The sequence below is a fragment of the Siphateles boraxobius genome, unplaced genomic scaffold (genome assembly GCF_051911475.1).
Source record: "Siphateles boraxobius isolate OS27281-9 unplaced genomic scaffold, OSU_SipBor_1 1, whole genome shotgun sequence".
Classification (NCBI taxonomy): Eukaryota; Metazoa; Chordata; class Actinopteri; order Cypriniformes; family Leuciscidae; genus Siphateles; species Siphateles boraxobius.
This window is the reverse complement of record NW_027508699.1, coordinates 10,968,085-10,991,078: the sequence shown is the minus strand read 5'-3', so window position 1 is coordinate 10,991,078 and position 22,994 is coordinate 10,968,085.

Below are 22,994 nucleotides of genomic sequence, written 5' to 3'. Positions count from 1 at the left end.
CGTGACGTGAACAGTCTCTCGCTGGGCAGACGTGATGTGAACACTCTCTCGCTGGGCAGACGTGACGTGAACACTCTCTGACTGGGCAGACGTGACGTGAACAGTCTCTGACTGGGCTGACGGAACGTGAACAGTCTCTGACTGGGCAGACGGGACGTGAACAGTCTCTGACTGGGACAGGACACCGGAACAGGGATCATCTCCCGACTATATCCTCCACTGTGACCTCCACGGGACCCGCGAAACTTGACCAACCGGGTCCCCTTAAAAAACTCCCTTCTCTCCCGCTCGGTGTCTGAGGAGGAGATATTAAAAAACATAGCGCTGGATCTGAGTTGACGGATTCGTTCTGTCACGACACACACGGGACAGAAGATCCAATTTGCAGCAGTTTATTAATATAAGGGTAATCCAAATAGTCTTCCAGGCAGGGGTCAAAATCCAAATAATCCAACTAAACATGAAAACAAAACACAAACCAACAAGAAAACCGACCAAGGAAGTGGTGACATCTAACAACGAATCCGTACACATACTAACACAGACAGGGAATATATACACAGATCTAACAAGACTAACAATGAACAGCTGGGAACAATGATGACGGGGAACAGCTGAGTGCAATGAACTGATGAGTGACAGTGACAGACAGAATGCTGGGAAATGAAGTCAATAGTGAAGGACACCGTGATAACGAGGACCTCTAGTGACAAACAAGGGAACACAACCAGACACTGTGACAAATCCTAAGACTCGTGACTATTCTCACTATTCTCATACCCATATGACATACTCTAGAATAGTGTCACAGTGGTGTTTGGCTTAGTTTGTTTTCATTTGGACTTGTCTGCCTGTCAAGCAAGTGGCTTCCCCGTGTCCCTCTGAACCCTCTGCTTCACCATGGTCCGTTATACCTCCGTCTTCTCCCTGTCATCCTCCCCCATCAGTTCCGCCTCTGTCCGCCATCGCCCTGGAACCTTCTGCCCTTCAGCCTCCTTGGGTCCTCCCTCCATCGACTCCACCATGGATCATCATCCTTCCCTCTGGACCTATCACCCCTTTGCCAAGGCCTTGTTCTCCAGATATTCTACCTGCCTTCTCCAGTCCTTCGCCCACTCCTGTTGCCAGCCCTCCGTCTGCTCCTCTTCCTCCTCCCAAACCCCGACCACCCCACCTTCATCTATCTCATCGTGAGGACGCGCCTTGCGGGGAGGGGCGTTCTGTCACAGTGGTGTTTTTTTTTTTTTTTTTTTTTTTTGGTTTTGTTTGGTTTTGCAGACATTTGGACTTGTCTGCCTGTCATCACATGTCACGTGTCATCATCACTGTCATTATAAGATCATCTGTATCACCTGTGTTCTGTTAATCAGTGTCATCTGTGTTTGCATTTAAGTTCCGTCTGTTAAGTCAGTCTTTGTCCGATCTCCGTTGTATTAAGTGTGTGTTGCTGCCTGTTCTGCTGTCCTGTATTATATTATCATTAAACCTTCGGTTTGGAAATATATCCTCGTCTCCGTCTGCCTTCCTGCAACCACCCGTGACAAATAGATTATTTCTTTATTTTTAAAAAGGATTTTCATTTGGTCCAACACTGCAAAATGGGTATGATGGACTTTTCTGATCATTGTCCTATATATGGACTATGTGTTATGTGTTACCGATGTGATAAGAAAGGAAATCTAGATCCACAGTCTGGAGAATGAATTCTGATATTTTAAATAACCCCCAAACCAAAGTAAATTTAGAAAACGAGATTAATTCGTACTTGGAGATAAACGACAATGGGGAGGTGACACCATGAACGCTCTGGGATGCACTAAAAGCGGTAGTAAGGGGTAAGATAACTTAGAAACTTAGAAGGCAGAAAATGCAGGACCTTGAAATTATATTGAAATGATTGCAGATTGAACATAGGACTACAATGAATCATAAGGTGAAGCAAGAGATTAAGAAAACAGTTAAAGAAATAGATTATATATATTCTAAAGAATTACAGAATAAACGTATATTCTTAAAACAAAGATACTATGAAACAGTGGGGAACTCATTAAAATGTTTATCTTACAGACTAAGAAATCAACAAGCAGACGGAACTATAAATAAAATAAAGAATACTCAAACAGGGGAAATATATTGTAAATTGGAGCAAATACAGCCGAGTTTTGATTTTTTTTTATAAAGCTCTCTACTCACAGCCTAAAATGAACAATGATTTGCAGATAGATGCATTTTTAACCTCAATAGATCTGCCCAAAGTTTCAGAAGAGCAAAATAGATCTTTATTAGCAGAAATTACTATGGAAGAGCTAAAAGTAGCTGTGACTAGACTAAAGACAGGCAAATCCCCAGGGGCGGATGGCTATACTGCTGAATGGTACAAAACCATGTTTGATCATCTGGCCCCGACTCTACTAAAGGCATTCAATTAGGTAGTACAAAAAAAGGGAAATCTTACCCTCATGGAGAGAGGCAATCATTTCCGTCATTTCTAAAGAGGGAAAAGATCAATCGGAATGTGGAAATTATTGACCTATTAGTGTTCTGAATGTTGATTATAAACTATTTACCTCTATTTTAGCACGAAGACTAGAAAAGATTCTCCCGGATCTCATTAATCTGGACCAAACAGGCTTAATCTGTCAAAGGCAAGCATCTGATAACATTAGAAGGACCCTGCATATTCTTAACCACATTTCAAATCACAAAGTGGAAGCTGCTAGATGCAGAGAAAGCCTTCGATTCAGTAAAATAGAACTTTTTATATAAAGTATTAACATAATTTAGATTTCACAAGAACTTTACCAAAATAATCAAGACAATGTATGACAAACCTTGTGCAAGGATTAAAATTAATGGGGATTTATCAGATCCATTTCAATTAGAGCGAGGCACAAGTGCCCCATCTCTCCACTTCTATATGCCCTATGAACCACTGAGCCAATGGATTAGGCAGAACCATTCAATTAAGGGGATAGAAATGAGTCGGGAGAGCATAAATTAGCTCTCATCGCGAACGATATATTGTTATATATGAGCCGCAAAGTCCCTCCCTACCAGAGGTGTCAATTCTAGGGGTCAGAAAGTAAAAGTCCTGCCATATGTTTATTCCACCAATTAACTCAGCCAGCTCATTTCATTAATTAGTTCTATCTCCTGGCTGAAAAACTGTGCTAATTAATAAATCCAGGTAATTGGAACAAAATACTGAGGAGGAATTTTACTTTCTGAACCTGGACTTGATACCTCTGCTCCCTACACTATTTAACTTTCTCAAGGGGTATGAGGCTATATCGGGTTATAAACTCAATGTTTCCAAAACCCAGGTACTAACACTAAATTATGATCCACCTAGACAAATGAAAGAGAAATATAATTTAAAATGGGATACTAAATCAGTAAATTACTTAGGAGTAAGAATATTGGGAGACTATTCAGACTTATTTGATTTAAATTATGGCCCTTTGAATAAGAAAATAAAATCTGACCTAATACGTTGGAACCTTATGCCCCTATTCAGCCTAAGTTCCAGAGTTAATTCTGTGCGAATGATTATTCTACCAAAATGATTGTATCTCTATCAGATACTTCCGATGGAAATTCCAAACCAACAATTTCTAGAACGGTATAAATGAATATCTAGATTTTTATGGCAGAGTAAAAAACCCAGAATAAGATTCAAAATGCTACAGTTAAGCAAAGAAAACGGTGCGTTAAGTCTTCCATGCCTACAATATTATTACTATGGGATCCAATTAAGGTCATTAGTCTGTTGGAGTAGTCCAGTATATTTAGCAAAATGGATTGAAATAGAGCGAGGGATGATGGATGAGTCCCCGTTATCTGCCCTCTTTGCAGACAACAAGCTAAGAACTAGAATGAGTGAGAAGACAAACCCATGGATCAAGGTATAATTTAAAATTTGGCATTTGACAATGAAAATAGGGGATTTTAATGACGCATCGAGAATATTAAGATGGTGTGCCTTTGATACTGATTTCATCCCAAAAAGAATACACAATATTCATATTTGGGCTAAATTAGGAATCTCAAGTTTTCAGACTCTTTTCGACAAGGGTAAAATCCAAAGCTTTGATTCATTAAAGGAGAAATTTGGGCTTAACCAAAGAGACTTTTTGTCATGATTCTAGCTCTCTTTCTACTTTTACTCTGTCTCCCCCTTTTGGACACACACATACACTTACACACTCGCTGATTGCCACATCTCTCACTTTCATTACGCACACACATCTCTCTCATCACCCCCAGCTGTTTCCACTCTCTACTCGTAATCTTGTCACCCTTTCCACACCTGTTCTCTCTTCCTCTAATTATTTCTGCTTCTTGTAGCCCTGTTTTTCCCTATCTCGTTCCCAGATTATTTCAAGTGTAATGCGTATTAGACTTCAGAGTACTAATCTCTCGTTCCCGTCTTGTCTTGTCCTGTCCGGTGCGTCACTGGTGATTATTTTACCTCTCTGCATTTGCGACTAAGCTGTGCTTGTTACAGAGTACCCGTCCAGTACCAGTCCTACACCATATGCTGAGATCTGACCTCCTGTGAGTAACTGGGCTGTGTGGCACCTCGTCTGTGTTTGCTGTCACCGAGATTGCTAGCTGTCTGAACGGAGGATCTTTATTTCATTCTGCCAAGCCTTTTCCGCTGGAGAACTCTTGTTTACATTTATAATGTGGATTTCTGTTTGTATCCTCTGGACAGTACTTTATCTGTTAATTAAAGGATTGTTTGCTTCATCTCGCTCTTGGGTCATCCATCTCTCCACATTACAGAATAATCTGGCCATGATGGACCCAGCGAGTGGCAATCACTTTCAGTCTGCTGTCGAGCTCCAGGGTGTTATGCTGGGCCGGCACGAAGAGGAGTTTGCTGCCGTGAGACACGCCGTCGATTTCTTAACCTCCCAGGTTTCAAGTCTCTCGGCACACCTCCATCATCTGCGTCACGAAGCACCTGCTTCTCAAGATCACCGCGAAACACCGGAACCGCGGGTCAACAACCCCCCATGCTTCTCGGGTGAGCCCACTCAATGTCGTTCCTTCTTGACTCAATGTGAGGTTGTCTTCTCTCTCCAGGCCTCGACTTATGCTCCGGATCGAGCCAGGGTCGCCTTCGTCATGTCTCCTCTTGCTGGACGAGCTTGTGAAGGGGGAGCAGCCAATTGGGAGGCTGAGGCGGACTGTGTGTTTAAATTTTCCCAGTTTAAGGCCGAGATGATCCGTGTCTTCGACCGCTCTGCTTATGGGGAAGAGGCTTCACGCTTACTCTCCTCTCTTCGCCAGGGTAGACGCTCTGCTGCGGACTTCTCTATTGAGTTTCGTACTCTAGCTACTACTAGTGGCTGGAACGAGCCGGCCCTGATGGACCGTTTCCAGGAGGGGCTTAATTCCGAGCTCCGGGATGAGATATTCGCTCGAGGGACGCCGACTCGCCTTGATTCCTTGATCGACCTGGCTATCCGGATTGAGAAGCGCTTTGACCTGCGCTGCCGGGCGCGCAGCCTTGAGTCTTCTCTGCTCTTTCCCCCACCTGTTGCCTCTTCTTCGCCTCCTACTGGCCCGGAGCCGGAGGCGATGCAGCTCGGAGGATTACACATCTCTACAAATGAATGGGAGCGGAGAGTAACCAACCGCCTTTGCATGTACTGTGCTTCGCCAAATCACTTTGTCAATAGGTGCCCGGTAAAAGCCAGGGCTCGCCAGTGAACGGAGGGCTACTGGCGACCGCCACTTCCAGAGACTCTCCATCAAGGTCATGTACCACTCTTCCTATTTCTCTCCGTTGGTCTAGTTCCTCTGTCACCTGCTCCGCCTTGATAGACTCTGGGGCGGAGGGGATTTTCATCGACGAGGCTTGGGCTCAAGAGCAAGGTATTCCCCTCATAGACTTAAGAGACTCCATCCCTCTTTTTGCCCTAGATGGCAGCTTCCTTCCAAGGATTCAGAGGAAGACCATCCCTCTCTCCCTTACCGTCTCGGGGAACCACAGAGAGACCATTTCCTTTTTTATTTTTTGTTCACCTTATTGTCCTGTGGTTTTAGGTCATCCCTGACTGGTTCAACATAATCCTCAAATCAATTGGTCAAACAGTTCTGTTCTGTCTTGGAAATTGTCTTTTCATGTTGAGTGTTTAACCTCTGCCATTCCTCCTGTTTCTTCTATCTCTGTTTCTCAGGAGGGGCCGGGTGATTTGTCTGAAGTACCGGAGGAGTATCACGACCTGCGGGAGGTGTTCAGCCGCTCTCGGGCCACTTCTCTCCCTCCTCATCGACCGTACGATTGTTGCATCGACCTCCTCCCGGGTACTATGCCCCCGCGGGGAAGACTTTATTCTTTGTCTGCCCACGAAGGCGAAGCGCTTGAGAATCACCTTTCCGAGTCCCTTAATGCAGGTACCATTGTGCCCTCTTCATCTCCAGCCGGTGCCGGGGTTTTTTTTTTGTTAAAAAGAAGGACGGCTCTTTGCGTCCCTGCATAGACTATAGAGGGCTGAATGACATCACTGTCAAGAATCGTTATCCCTTGCCACTGATGTTTTCGGCTTTTGAACTACTGCAGGGAGTAAAGTTTTTTACTAATCTCGACCTCCGTAACTGTTATCATCTCGTGTGCATCAAGGAGGGCGACGAGTGGAAAACCGCCTTTAACACACCCCTCTGTCACTTTGAATACCGGGTTTTACCGTTCGGTCTGGTCAACGCTCCTGCCGTGTTTCAAGCCCTCGTCAACGATGTCCTCCGGGATATGCTTAATATTTTTGTCTTCGTTTATTTCGACGACATTTTGATTTTCTCACCCTCTCTCGAAGTGCATGTCCAACACATTCGTTGGGTCCTCCAGCGATTACTGGAGAATCGACTCTTCGTTAAAGCCGAGAAGTGCTCTTTTCACGCCCCCTCTGGTACGTTTCTCGGCTCGGTCATTTCTGCGGAGGGGATCTGTATGGATCCTACTAGGGTCCAGGCTGTTATTGATTGGCCCGTTCCTGACTCTCGTGTCGCGCTTCAGCGATTTCTCGGTTTCGCTAATTTTTATCGCCGTTTTATACGCAACTGTAGTCAGGTGGCCGCTCCTCTCACCGCCTTGACCTCAGTCAAGTCTAGATTTGCGTGGTCAGTTCCTGCTCAGCACGCTTTCGATCTTCTTAACCCTTGTGTTCAGTTCGATTTCTGTGTACTCCCCTTATGGACCGGGTCAAATTGACCCAGATTGGATTCAATACAATTCCTCAAAAATCACACTATGAAAGACAACAAAGATTTAGATACAAATTGTAAACTTTTAATATCAACATTTGTCAAACATTACAAAAACATTATATCTGAAAATATGATTTATGAAAATGTTTTTAAACCATTTTTTAAAACAGTTTTGTTTTGACAAAATTAGAAAATAAACAGTATACTGAATTTTTTGCATTTAATTTTTTTTAACTTTTTTTTTTAACTTTTTTTTTTTACATTTTATGCTTTGAACATCGTAACTGAACAAACAAAACACTTTCCCTAGTTTCCTAAGACCTATTTTCCTAGTTTCATTATTCACTCACTAGGAAGTGAGAAACCAAACATAAAAAAATACATCAAATAAATGTTTTTTATTTATTTTTTGGCTCTGTGAGGCTGCCTTTGAAAATCCTACATAAAAGTTTTGGTTAAAAGCTAGGTATTTTAGATATCTTGAATATTGAAATGAAAGCTTATTTTACTATCTGTGTCTGACAAAGATTTTCATCTGTAATTTGCAAATAATTCTGAACAATGTAATTTTAGCTTTTTCAAGTGTGTTTGGTTAGGGTTAGAGCACTTTTAGATGCACTTGCACGTTATAACTGGAGTTGAAGTGCCCTGACATACAGAAAATAAATGTGTTTAATTTGTGCTTGTACAGTTGCTTTTGAATGGCTGTCTATGATGGGTCAACTTGACCCACAACATCACGAACGTAACAGTAATTTTGTTTGTATGTGTCAAAACACATCAGCATGTTTAAACTTTGCATGCATGTTCATCATGATAAATGAGAAAGTCACAAAATATCAAGAAAAAAAAAACAAAGGGTAACCAGTTTATCCAACAACTTGAAAATCGATACGGGTCAGATTGACCCGCAACATAACACAAGGGTTAAGTCACTTTTTACTACCGCCCCCATTCTGCTCACTCCCGACGTCGCGAGACAGTTTAACGTCGAGGTCGACGCTTCTGAGGTGGGGGTCGGTGTGATTCTTTCCCAGCGCTCGTCTGTTGATGACAAGGTACACCCCTGTGCCTTCTTTTCTCATCGTCTCTCTCCGGCGGAACGCAACTATGACGTCGGGAACCGTGAATTACTCGCCGCATTGGGAGAATGGCATCAATGGTTAGAAGGAGCTCCGGTTCCTTTCATCGTTTGGACGGACCACAGAAACCTATAGTATATTTGTTCCGCCAAGAGGTTAAACACTCGCCAGGGCCGCTGGGCTCTGTTTTTCACGCTTTTCGATTTCTCCATCTCTTATCGTCCCAGGTCGAAGAACGTAAAACCAGACGCGCTTTCCCTTCTCTTCGACTCCTCGACTTCCACCACTACACAGGAGGAGATTATTCCCTCCAACTGTGTAGTGGGCGCGGCAGTCTGGGGAGTCGAGAGGTTGGTAAAGCGCGCCCTTGCTCGCGCAACCGTTCCGCGCGGCTGTCCTAAGCACCTTCTGTTTGTTCCCGCCTCTGCACGCTTGGCAACCCTTCAGTGGGGCCACTCCTCTAAATTGTCTGCCCATCCCGGCGTGCGGGGTACTCTCGCCTCCATCCGCCAACGTTTTTGGTGGCCTAGGATGGAACATGACGTGCGTCGTTTCGTCACCTCCTGTCCTGTTTGTGCCCAGACCAAGGCCGGTAATTCGCCCCCAGCCGGTCTGCTTCGCCCCTTACCGGTTCCTTCACGCCCTTGGTCCCACATTGGACTCGATTTTATCACCTGTCTTCCCCCGTCTGCAGGAAACTGGATTCTGGCTCTCTTTCTCTTTTTACTCTGTCTCCCCCTTGTGGACACACACATACACTTACACACTCGCTGATTGCCACATCTCTCTCTTTCATTACGCACACACATCTCTCTCATCACCCCCAGCTGTTTCCACTCTCTACTCGTAATCTTGTCACCCTTTCCACACCTGTTCTCTCTTCCTCTAATTATTTCTGCTTCTTGTAGCCCTGTTTTTCCCAATCTCGTTGCCAGATTATTTCAAGTGTAATGCGTATTAGACTTCAGAGTACTAACCTCTCGTTCCCGTCTTGTCTTGTCCTGTCCGGTGCGTCACTGGTGATTATTTTACTTCTCTGCATTTGCGACTAAGATGTGCTTGTTACAGAGTACTCGTCCAGTACCAGTCCTACACCATCTGCTGAGATCTGAGCTACTGTGAGTAACTGGGCTGTGTGGCACCTCGTCGGTGTTTGCTGTCACCGAGATCGCTAGCTGTCTGAACGGAGGATCTTTATTTCATTCTGCCAAGCCTTTGACACTGGAGAACTCTTGTTTACATTTATACTGTGAATTTCTGTTTGTATCCTCTGGGCAGTACTTTATCTGTTAATTAAAGGATTCTTTGCTTCATCTCGCTCTTGGGTCATCCTTCTCTCCTCATTACACTTTTATAGATATCATCAAGTTAGTCATTAAATCGAAAGTAAAATTATGTAAGGGACAAGTTGATAAGGGAAGGAAAACTTAAATGTATTCAAGACTGGGGAGAATATTTGTAAAGCACACTGGCAATCCACAAGTTCAGCCACATGGATAGAATTTTGTTGGAAAAACATTAGGTTTTTTACTACACTATCACAGAAACAAACATCAAGGGAAGGGTACTAGCTGCTGGAGATCATGTGGGGGAATGGAAGCGAACCATTATCATAGTTTTTGGGAGTGCCAGAAATTGAATCAATACTGGCAAGAGATTGAAAGAGCTCTGGAGGCTGTCTTTGGGGTAGAGATTGACTATACCTTTGAATTTATATACTTGGGTAATATCTCCTCAGAGAGGTGGAACAGAAAGGACAAGAAGTTATTGTTAATTCTCCTAGCAGCTAGTAAAAAGAAATTGGTTAAAACCAGAGACACCCACGGTGAAGGCGTGTACTGTACATAATATTATACATAATATATATCTGATGGAAAAATGATCTTTCTCCTTAAAGGAAGACTTCCTCCAAATATGGAGTAAATGAATTGGTTACATTAAACCAGTACGCCCAGATCTCTTTTGAAAGGTTATTTTTCTTTTACTTTTGGAATATGGCAACTTTTAGAATTTGCTGTGAGTAATAGCTCCCCATGTTATGTTGTATATAGTTACTGTTAAGAGGAGGAAACATAAACCTTTGGTAATACTTGTGAAAATTGTTTCCAGGCCTGAGAGAATATACACTCTGTATTGACAACTGTTTTTATTATTTTATCTTTTTATTATGATTATTATTAATACTGTTTTGGTATATATGTAATTGCGTGTACTCACAAGTGTCTTTGATTTACGAAATTATTGAAGGCCTGCTTTCTGTATTTTTCCTCGAAACGGAAAATAAAAAATTACAACAAAAAAAAGATATTGGTGGCGTATTAGATCACAGTGTCTTAAACACATGCACCATTCATGTGAGCGGATATGGACTTTTACTGTATTGAGATGAACTGTGGATAAACTAGAAAGACCTAGTGATAGTACTTATTTGGTGATGTTTATCAGGCCCCCAACTTTCTGTGAAAACATCACAAACTAAACATCATGTAGCCATTCTGTTGTATTTCACTATTGCTGAATATCTCAACATATGCTGTTGATCTATGGAGCGCACAAGGAATGTAAAGCAAGGGAGGGACTGAGTGTAATAGTGTCCGGGAACTAAAATCTTATAGCTTTATCCTCAGGGATAAGAGGAATTGCTGACTGGCCCATATTCACTTATGGCTGAGTAATTTGTCGTCCACTGATTGCAGATGACAGTGTGTTTGCTTTCCATTGCAGTTTCAGTGGCCAGAAATCACTAAGCCCTTCAAGGCATGTTAGCATTAAATGTCTGAACTAATAAAGTTGTTTTTTTTTTGGACCAACTGATTCTTCCCTTCAGAAAACTCTGCGAGGGAAGATATGATACTTTTTGTTCTGAGTTTACATTTTCCTTGCTCCTATTCAGAAGCAGAGGGGTTCATTATTGTAATCATTGCACCATTTGATGTGTTATTAATTAAGCTAAGAAAATTATTTAAATTGATTTAAATTAAGTAACAGAATTTGAATTAAGATATTTAAACGATTTTGAAATTATGCAAGGCTCAATGCAAGACTAATTATTTACTGAGCATAATTACAGTCATTATACAGCATTGTACATCAGTGAAACAACCTTATTGACCTTTAACAGAGATGGATATCACACCATGTCTCAGACTGTTTACAAGACATGAAGTCTTTATATAGAACTTAATATAGCATCTATCATTCATTCATTAACCATTTCAGTCATACCCAACTCTTGGTGATTCTATGGGCAATGTCCTGCAACACGTGAAAGACTGTCCATGAATTTTCTTGTCTATGTTTTTTCTTGGGGTAGGTCACCAGGTCTTTCCCCAACCCTCCCTATTCCATGGCGCACACGCACACACACACACACACACACACACACACACACACACACACACACACACACACACACACACACACACACACACACACACACCTACAGATAATTTAGTCTCTCCAATTCACCTATATTTTGATGGCTCTTATTTTGATATTCTTTTGTCTTGATGGCCTTGTTCAGTTCCTGTGTTTTTAGTTCCTGTTTCCTGGGGTGGTTACCCAATTCGCATACTATCCGTCCTAAATATTATTCGAAAATAGAATTAGTACATCCCAAATCATAGTATGTTGAAATGAGTGTTCCAAAGATACCCGGATGGTCGACTATTTCCGGTCAGAATCCAAAGTGCAGATCGATACGCACTCTAACAGCTAATATAGCTCACAAGCCATTGCGCGTCCAAGTCCGGTGTTTCCAGAGTTACTGCCACTATTGTATTTGATGGCTACCACCCGCTTGTGTGTTTGGGCCACACACACTGCTTCAGCTCCTCCCGAGGAGGTGGCGACCGCTACTGATCCTCCTTAGGCAGTGTCAACCGCTTCAGCTCTTCTCGAGGCAGCGGTTGCCGCTTGTGAATTCTCTGCTTTTAACTGTGCTCCCTGTTGTCTCTGTCATGACCAAAGAGGATGTTCCCGAACTTTCCGTCTGTCCTGGCCAAGGAGGCTGAATCTGAACTCTCTGCCTGCCCTGTCAAGGCCACAGAGGCCATCTATGAACTCTCTACGTGCCCTGTCAAGTCCACAGAGGCCATCTATGAACTCTCTACCTGCCCAAGGCCACAGGGGCCATCTATGAACTCTCTACCTGCCCTGTAAAGGCCACAGAGGCCATCTATGAACTCTAGTCAAGGCCACAGAGGCCATCTATGAACTCTATACCTACCCTGTCAAGGCCATGGAGGCCATCTATGACGTCTCTGCCTGTCCAGAACCGGCCACGGAGGGCATTCTTGAACTCTTTGTATGCCCTTTCACGACCACGGACGCTGATTATGAACTCCTTTTGTACACTGTTATCCTATCACGGCCACAGAGACTGATTCTGAACTCTCTGAGCTCTCTGTCACGGCGGTCCATTTTCAACTCTCTGACCTTCCTGTTACGGGCATTGTGGCCGTCAATAATTTGCTTAATCCTAAAAGCTCTGCTTAATCCTAACCCTAACCCTCCCCTACTCCGTCGGCTCCACCCTGGTCACTTCTAACTCCGCTCTTGCTCCCTGAAATGCCAGCTGTTCCTTGGCTCTCGGAACTAGCGGCTCTGCCTTGGTCTCTATAGGCCCACTTCCGCCACACAGGCCTGGGCCCAGTTGCATAAACATAGCCATTATGTTAAGACAGTGTCTTAAGATCTAGCATTCTGTCACGTTTAATATATGACTTTGTTCATGGACTCTTATTTTGATATTCTTGTGTCTTTATGTGCTTGTTGTTCAGTTCCTGCATGTTTTAGTTCCTGTTTCTTTTGCCATCTTGTCAATTTCCGTAGTTACCCTTGTTTATTACCATGACAACTAATCACATTCACCCGACACTCATTAGCCACTTGTTATCCAGTGTATTTAAACCCTCAGTTATCTTCTGTTCATTTTCTTGTGTTAATGTTTCATGCTGGTGTTTGTCTATGGTTCCTGATATTTATTAAATGTGAGTTCATCGTTCTTTTGGTGAAGCGTTTCAGAAATGTCACGGCCCTTACTGTAATCGAGTTACAACACACTACTAACCCAACTCAATCAGGCCTTGTCCCCATTTATTTGTGTATGCCTTGAGCAGGAATGATTTATTTAATTATTTAAAGCGACACCAGGCAAGCCTGAGTCTTTTTTTCTCTACGAAGCTCCCCTAGCTCCCCCTGGTGTCTGGTAGTAAATGCTTTCAAACACACTGTCGTAAAAGGAACTGTTGTTCCTCCCCCCTCGCCATGAGCAACCCAGCTGATCAGCTGTCAACCCTGCTGAGCATGAACCGGCTATTTCAAAACCAGTTATGTCTACTGAGGTAAGTAAAGCAATATTTTCTTTCCAACTGATGGCGATTTTTTTTTATTGTGTTGTCATGCACACTAGTATTTTTACCGTGAACGAACGAAATGAGCGAGGCGAACTATTGCTTTAGTGTTTTTTGTTTTTTTTGGGGGAAGAGTGCATGAGCATAAAAAAGATATATATATCGGAGGCTAATTTGTCCAAAGTTATATTAGCAAGGTCTATAAGTTCATCTGGTAAAATGACGGTTTACCTTTGCTTGTCTAAGAAAACATCAGAACGTTTTTTCTAGCTCGCTCATGATATGTGCAACATGTTTATTGACAAGACGGTCACGGAAAATATTTTGAGTCTGGGCTTCCTTGTAGTTGAGAGGATTTGTAGCATATTATGGATCAATACAATACAGAATGCGATCGAGCCATCGGCTTCTACACTATGTAGCGCAATGCAAAAAAGCTACACCGGCGCCAAATAAAAACAAAGTAACACCTGGATGCAACGTGCAAGCTAAATTAGACACATAGAAGGGCACCATCCATCTAGCTAGATCAAGCCAAAATCTCTGCTAGCCATTTAGACGTGGGTAGGATACACCGGTGTCTTGATTTGAAGAATTTGATATTTATTTATTTGCGAACTAAGTTACACAAATAAAACCGACAGAGGAACGGCCAAACAACTACAGAAATCAAACGTGTTTGCTAATGACAATGCTAACATCAAAGTTATAGTATCTAGCTTATTATTAACCCCGTAACAGAAAGCGATCATAATAAAAACCTTTACAGACAATAGCAAACATCCTGAGGTCACAATTACTTGAAATTTAAATATTAAACAGTTTATTCCAAAGATACTTACAAGTGCAACAGCAAGAAGGCCAGGTCAGCATCCGTTTTTGCAGGCTTCTGTTTCTCTCAGTTCTCGTCATTCTGAAAAAGCTGGTCCGATATTTACTCGAGTCTGACTTCTAGCTCGGTCAGTCTCCCGTTTCCTCTTTCGTTGGTCTTCCGACAAAGATTTCATAGCTTTCTGCTTCTTTTTTACAGGCTCAGCCATAACTCTATCTATCGTTGCCTTTGCTTATAGCTAGCCGGTGCTTGAATGAGGGCCTGTACGTGTGCAGTGCCGTCAAGCAATTTGTTACATCGCGAGACCTGATATCACGCGATACTTCCTGACGGCGAGCCGGCGGCCCGCAGGCCCAAAGTTGCAAGTGAATTTTTTTACGCTCTCAGGCACCAGGGGGCTGCGAAACCACCACCATTCAAGCCGAAATAAGTAATATAACCATTCCACTGACTCTGCAGCTGTTCAGTTAAGGTAAAAAAAGTTGCCTGGTGTCCCTTTAAATTAGGAATATTGAGATGTACTCTCCCGGAAGAAAACTCCCTTTAAAGTAGACTTTGTGCTTTAACTTTGCAGACCTTTTTCATGCTCAAGCAGCAACATTACACTAAAGAAAGTTGAAAAAGTAAAAAAGCATAGTTCCTCCTTAAAATATGAAAATGGCAAAAAGCAACTAAGTGGTCAAAGACAACTGTCTAGCGCATGCTCACATAGGAAAACAACTGAAAAACAGCGCGAGCGGACACAAAAACACTTTCATGACACAGCAATAGCTGAATTTTCTCAAGGTTAGCTCTTAAAGTCTTGTTTGATTGTTTGTAGGTAAAAATCCACTTCATCCAGCACAGTTTATTCTCTGACTGAAATGCCTTCAGATGATTCTGTGAGAGAGCGTTCTGAACAAATGTGAATCGACTCGTTTTGCAAACCCGTTTCCCAATTCATTGAATTAATTTACAAATGATTGGTGGGACTGGTTTAGTCGACAGAAATACGGGAAACAAATAATAATAGCAGCAATATTTGCAGGAAAAATTTATCTTAGATCAGTAACGATCATGGTACTATACTCACTGAAATAGCAGTCTTGAAAAATCACACTAACCTCTGTGGCAATCTGGAAACTTGCACAGGGCCATTGATGTGGGGTTTGGCCAGAAATACATGTTTGTTGAACCAATGGCAGACAGGTGTTTGGCACACCCGTTTGAAAAACAGTTGCCGTATTCGAAACTGCTGTGTCGGTGACATCAACAGAGTTGCAAAAAGACTTGAATGCCATCATTAATATTAAAGCTGCAGTAGGTAACTTTTGTAAACAAATATTTGTTAAAACTGTCATTATGTCCTGACAGTAGAATATGAGACTGGTAATCTGTGAAAAAATCAAGCTCCTCTGGCCCCTCCCAGTGGTCCTATTGCCATTTGCAGAAATACACCGCTCCCGGTCAGAAATCAGAGCCAGGAGGAATGTCTTAGCAGTGTCAATCACGCTCGTGTACGCACTGATCGTCCCAGGTTACGTATGTAACCCTAGTTCCCCGAAGGGACGGACGCTGCGTGAAATCGCAGTGGGAACGCCCTCAGCGTGATGCGTCTGAAGCATGAATGAAATCAGTCAATGGAGAGAATGAGCGTACGGCGAGTGATGTCATCGACCAGGAAGCTATAAATATCCCCTGAGTACACAATACGCCAGCTTAAAAGTTACTGAAGCAGCGACCCAAGGGGATGCCGAGAGTATGGCAGGACACGCAGCGTCCGTCCCTTCGGGGAACTAGGGTTACATACGTAACCCGGGACGTTCCCCTTCAGGGACTACCGCTGCGTGAAATCGCAGTGGGAACGCAATACCCACATCCCCATACGACCAAATCCCCGTCGTGTGTCATTAGGAGACACAAACCGACGAGAGAACCTGAGCCCCCGGGAGTGGAGCTAAGATCGAGGGAATAAAATCTAACGAAAGTGTACGGTGAGGACCAGCCTGCCGCATCACAAGCGTCCTGAAGAGAAGCTCCTGAAAGAAGAGCTGTAGAAGCAGCCATACTCCGGGTGGAATGAGCCCTTACAGCCAAAGGTGAAGGCTGATGGGCCGAACCATAAGCAAGTGGGATGGCCTCGACCACCCACTTGCTCATCCTTTTTCTAGATGCAGGACACCCTTTCTTAGGTGACCCAAACAGACGAACAGTTATTCCGATCTCCTCCACAGGGCAGCTCTGTGGACGTAAGCATCAAAACCCAAACTGGGCACAGCAAATTAATTTTCACCTGGTCTGACGTCAGAAAAGGCGGAGGACAGAAAACCTGCAGAACTATAGGTCTAACTGAAACAGTTGGAACCTTAGGAACATAACCTGGTCTCGGAAAGAGAAAGGCCTTAACCAACCAGGAGCAAATTCCAGGCACGAGGGAGCCACCGAAAGTGCTTGAATATCTCCAATTCTTTTTAGAGATGAGATAGCGAGAAGAAGGATAGTCTTTAGAGTAAGAAACTTTTCCGAAACTTCCTCGATGGGCTCGAAAGGAGCAAGGGAGAGACCTTCTAAGATGATGGCCAGATCCCAAGCTGGTACCCTCGTGCGAACTGCAGGCCTCAGCCTCAAGGTGACACGAAGGAAGCGAGACATAAGTGGGTGTTTCCCGAGGGAACCTCCACTTGAAGGGGTGTGGTAAGCAGCTAAGGCCGCCACATACACCTTCAGTGTGGAGTGGGATAACCCTGTGGAGAGACGGTCCTGCAGGAAATCCAGGACTGTACCAACCGGGCAGTTAACTGGGTCCTGCTGGCGCTCTCCACACCAAGAGGTGAAAAGTTTCCACCTCGCGGCATATAACTTCCTCGTGGAGGGAGCTCTGGATCGGAGGATGGTCTCAACGACCTCAGCCGAGAGACCAGAATCTATGAGGCTGGGCCCCCTCAGAGGCCAAGCCCACAGCCTCCATAGCTCTAGACGGGGTTGAAGGATCGACCCACTCGCCTGAGAGAGCAGATCTCTCCTGATCGGTATCTCTAGGGGAGAGCCGTTGAGGAGAGACACTAGGTCTGCAAACCATACCCGGGCCGACCAGAACGGGGCTATTAGCAGGAGACTGAGCCCGTCCCGGCGAACCCTCTCCAGAACTCCTGGGAGCAGAGCGATCGGGGGAAAAGCGTACAAGCGTGACCTCGGCCACGGATGTACCATCGCATCCAACCCCAGCGGGGCTGGATGGCTGAGAGAGAACCACAGCGGGCAGTGTGATGTTTCTCGAGAAGCAAATAGGTCTACCTCGGCAAGACCGAAATGTTTCCATAGGAGTTCCACCACCTCGGGGTGAAGACTCCATTCCCCGGGCCTCGGCCCCTGTCTTGACAGGATGTCTGCCCCCTGATTTAAATACCCCGGGAGATAAAAGCTCTCAGAGAAAGAATTTTCCCCTGGGACCATAGAAGGATCTGACGTGCCAGTTTGTAAAGCGGCCGAGAACGCAAACCCCCCTGATGGTTGATATAAGAAACCACGATGTGTTGTCTGTCTGGACAAGAACATGGTGGCCCCTTAGGTCTGGGAGGAAGTGTTTCAGAGCCTGAAACACCGCCAACATCTCTAGGCAGTTTAAGTGCCACAGAGGATGATGGTCCTCCCACAGACCCTAAGCCGGGCGACCATCCATGATCGCCCCCCAACCCGTGAGAGAGGCATCTGTCATTAGCATAACGCGACGACAAGGAGCTCCTAACACAGGGCCTTGGGACAGAAACCAAGGATCTTTCCACATGATCAGGGCGTGATGACACCGTCGCAAACTCACGATCATGCGAAGCGGATTTCCCCTCGGGGAGAATCCCTTGGTCCTGAGCCACCACTGTAACAGTCTCATGTGCAAGAGGCCAAGAGGTATCACGTTGGACGCAGCTGCCATGAGACCTAGCAGTCTCTGGAACTGTTTAACAGTGGATGACTGGCCTAGCTCGACCTGATCTACTGCAGCGAGAATCAAAGCAATACGAGCAGGTGACAATCGTGCCTGCATCGTCGTTGAATCCCACACTACACCTAGAAAAGTGGTTCTCTGTAATGGAGAAAGAACACTCTTTTTGGCGTTGAGCCTCAGCCCCAGTCACTTGATATGAGCAAGAACGACATCTCGGTGCCGAACCGCCTGTTGTTCCGATTGAGCTAGAATCAAGCAATCGTCTAATTTCTTTTCGACTGAAGAAAGAAAGACATGGACATCTTGGATGACATGGGGGTGAGTAAATTATCAGCAAAGGTTTTTTTTAAAGTGTAACTAATAGTAACTAATCCTCGTTATCTTACTAGCTATTTATAACTTATAGAAAAAGTCAAACGTTATAAAGTTACATGTATTGCAAAATACATAATGATTTGAGGACCAAGTTTGTAGTCAAAGTATGGGCAGGCCATAGTCAATCTAAAGCTTATTGTTGATGTTTCGTCCCTATTAGTGAATGTTCCATAACTGTTTATAATCCGCCGTCATCGGTGGTCCTGCTTACTAGCCTGCGCGTTCATGGCAGGCTCCGCTGTGGGGGAGGAGCTGTGGAGGGAGGGCTGTAGCGCAGCAGAGAGCAAGGGGGTTGGACCTGAAAGTTGTGCTTGTTCAAATTTTCAGGCTAAGTCAACATTTTCTCAAAACTCCCTACTGCAGCTTTAAGCTTGAATGCCCAAACTACCCCAAAAACACATCTAGAATGGGAAAGAGCTGTAATGTGATTTATTTAATAGTCTCTTATTGGCCTGTTTAGCTGAGCCAGCCATGCAACAAACAAAACAAGCCCTGAAAATTGATAAAAGAAAACATATTATACAGACACTTCATATTTAGTTTGCCCTGAGTTTTTTGTTGCATTTACACTGTTTTGGCCAGCAGGGTCACCAGCATGTGGCATATAAAGTATAAAATAAAATCAAAAACAGGGATCACAAACTTCTTAAAATGATCACCATGGTCCATTTCTGTATATAAAAAAGTATAAACAATATAATCACATATAAGCAAGATTATAAATCAACATTTGAACTTGAATCATTCGATATTTCAGGAAGTTGAAACCCAATACTTAAGTTTAAAAGTGTAATTTGGCGATGTCTCTCAAAAAACACTGTCGTAACTGGCGCACAACAAATTCTGGGCCAGGCAAAGTCGTGAACGATTCATCCGTTGTATCCTTCATTGCATGGGAAACGAAGGACGAATTTGAAGGATCCTTCGAATTGGGATAGCCTTCGTCGCACCGCATTGACGCAATCAGACTTCAAATGCGGCCTTCAAATGATGCAGCTAATGAGGAAAGACGTAAAGAATTAACTTCCAACTGTTACTCCTTCTCTACTCCCTTAAATTGATGAATTCATGCATTTCTCAGACAGAGCACCCTCTAATACCCAGGTGAATAATGACAGTTGTAAGGAACCTAGCTATATGAAATATTAATAATCAATAATAACTTGTTATGATTAATTATGAATATTTGGGTCAGTTAATTGGATTAACTTGACATGGCTAAATGAATATTACAATCAATTAATCAGTTCGTCCAACGAACTCTTTTGATTATTAATTTATTCTAAGAAAAGGGTATCTTCCCTGGCCACAGAAGAATAATTATTTCTTAGCATGTACAGCGTTTTGAGCATGTAGCAAGAACAAACCGTAGAGGGACTTCGTATTGCAAGCGAAACCAAATACATAAAGTGCATAAGTTGTATTAACTAAATCATAAATATAAATAAACTAAATACACATATATACAGAAATACAGAAATAGGTTAGTGATAGGATTAAATTGGAAACCGGAAAAAGGGACTATGAGAAGAACCATCAGAATTTCATTTTCACATTTCATTGAATTGAATACTCGCATTTGTAGTGGGAACAATTCTTGAAGTTGTTGAAAATTTAAGTCGTTGATGCTTCCGGCAGTGTCAAGTGGAAGTTGGTTGAGAGTTCTCTTTCTCCAGGAATGCATGGCTGGTTTGGTCAAGGCTGAGGCCCTGTTGAGGCCACGCCAAGCACCCAGGAGAAGTGAGGAAGTCGTAAGAGTGGGTGATTGGAGTCATTGTTGGTTGGAGTCTTTGTTCCAAAACTCCTGAGATTGTCCTTGGTTCTTTGTGAGAGAGTCTTCTCTCTCCTGCGTAAGCCCATATCTGGTTGGATTGAGGCCTGCTGGGCCCTGGGGCCCCCGTGGAGGGGGAGGGGGTTCCCCAGTATCACCAGAACAGTGTTGCCGCTGGATAAAAGAATTAAGTGAGGGCGGTGTTGTAAACTTCTTCCTTCTTCAGTGTAGAAAAACTCAGAAACGAAAATCAGGAGACTTGTTTAAGCAGGATTCTTTATTTGCTGTAGTCTGCTTCGTCCAAAATCTTACCCAAGTCAAGTCAAGTCTAACTAAGGGAACTTTACATTGTAGTTTATATACATTTCAAGGGGGAGGGATTACATTGTGATGAACAAAGCATGTAAATGAGCTGACACATGAGAACAGAACGGTGCAGGACTTCTCGCACTGAGACGAGAACTCCAAGACAAACAGTCTCAGTAATAAAATAGCAGGTGTTCAAACTTGCTCAGCATGACTCTTCACCCAGTAAAACAATGAGAACAGGAAAAGCCTAGCCTTCTCGTATTGAGACGGGACAGTCAGGAATATCCCGCTGGGAACCCCTACCCTTTGCAGAGATTTCCTGGTCTCATCATTTATAAACTTTCTCAATATAAAATCTAAATTACACATTTAAATAAAATTTGTTATCCTACAGCGGTCACATGTGGACTGTCTCTAAGAAAGGCTGGAAAGGATCCACCCCCAAGGGTTGAACTCGACCAATAAGAACGGTGACATGTCTGAGAGGGAAAATGGCTCTTAGTTGATTTACGAGTCTTTGTCCGAAGCGTGGTTATACCTTCATTAATGCTCAGATAGCTATAACACATCCACACTGCATTCTAGAAGAAGGTTATGTAGATCAAAGTGTGAGTCATTAAATGAGGATCAATTAGGTAGGAGGCATGATACAGGTGAGGTAATATTGATCATTAGTTGGTGGTATATCAGGGTACATACCATATTATATACATAATAGTCACACAGTCCCATAATAGTCACAATAGTCATCACAGTTTTATGCATGTTCATTTATAGATCAGTTAGTCTATGATTAATGCAGCAAAGTCTGTTTTAAAGAGGGTTTCTGTGTGCCCATTGTATCTCTCTCTTGTTCATGTGGCCACATTCCTCGGAGGTCGTAAAATCTCCTTATCATGCCCTGTAACATGACACTGTGTCTGCCCTTGTGTTCGTTCATTTGGGCTGTTAGTTTTGGAGTTTCATAAACCTTTGTATATAATGAATAATTAGTGTGTGTCTGAGTGGTCCATACCCTACACAGTCCTGCACTGAGAAGGCTACTACGACAGCAACAAGAAAACTGTTACACCCAGACAGTAGATGGAATGCTAGCTGTTGTCAACTGTGTGAAGGACACAATTGCATAAAAGAGAACAGAGGATTAAAGTGTATAGAACAAAGCAACACAAATGTGTAACTCGCTAAATCTGTCCCCAATTGAAATTCCCCGTGCTTGACCCCTGTGGGTCTAGCACACGTTAGAGCTTAGATCGGGCCCAAAAAATCAAGCCCGACCCGACCCGAGCCCGTGCACGTTGTGTCTGAGCCCGGCGCGGCCCATTAACTGAAATTATGAGCCCGAGCCCGATTTAAACCCGACCATTTTTAATACGTGGGCCGTTATAACCAGGGGCGACGCCAGATCATTTTTTAACGCAGGTGCTGAATGGGTGCTAGACCATTGACAGGGGGGAGCTGCGCAATTTTATATATATATATATATATATATATATATATATATATATATATTTGTATAAATACTATTAATAAATGTGCAAAAATTGGCCACTTAATATTTAATATTCAATTATTTTAATTATCACAATGAAAGTTTTAATTTTATTAAATTGATTAAAGCACAACATTCAGCATTCAATCAAATATTCTTACAGATTCATTATTATTAATCATGTTATTTCGACATATGTGTGCGTGCAACAAGCAAGATGTGAATTTGTAAATTCGGTATGAATTATTGATGAGATGGCTTTAGTTCACGTGCTATGGTGACCGCGGCTCGCCACCGCCTACATATCATGATTATTGTCTGCTATATTTGCTGCTTATTTATTAAATCCAGGCAATTGGTTGATGAAAAATTTATTAAAATTAAGATACAATTTATACAAAACGAAATTCACTTTAAAGAAAGGCTTTCTACAAAACAAAACATAATGAAGTGTTCAAAATCATGCCTGAACCACTCCATGTCTCCTGATATTGCGCATCCTCCTATCTACTCTGTTCACTTTCATAATCAACATAGATGGAAAAAAATAACATTATAATATTTTAATAAATATGAAACTAAATGCGCTTATTTAATGGCTACAACACGTACAGACTCTCTTGCAGCGCGCCGCACTTGCACTCA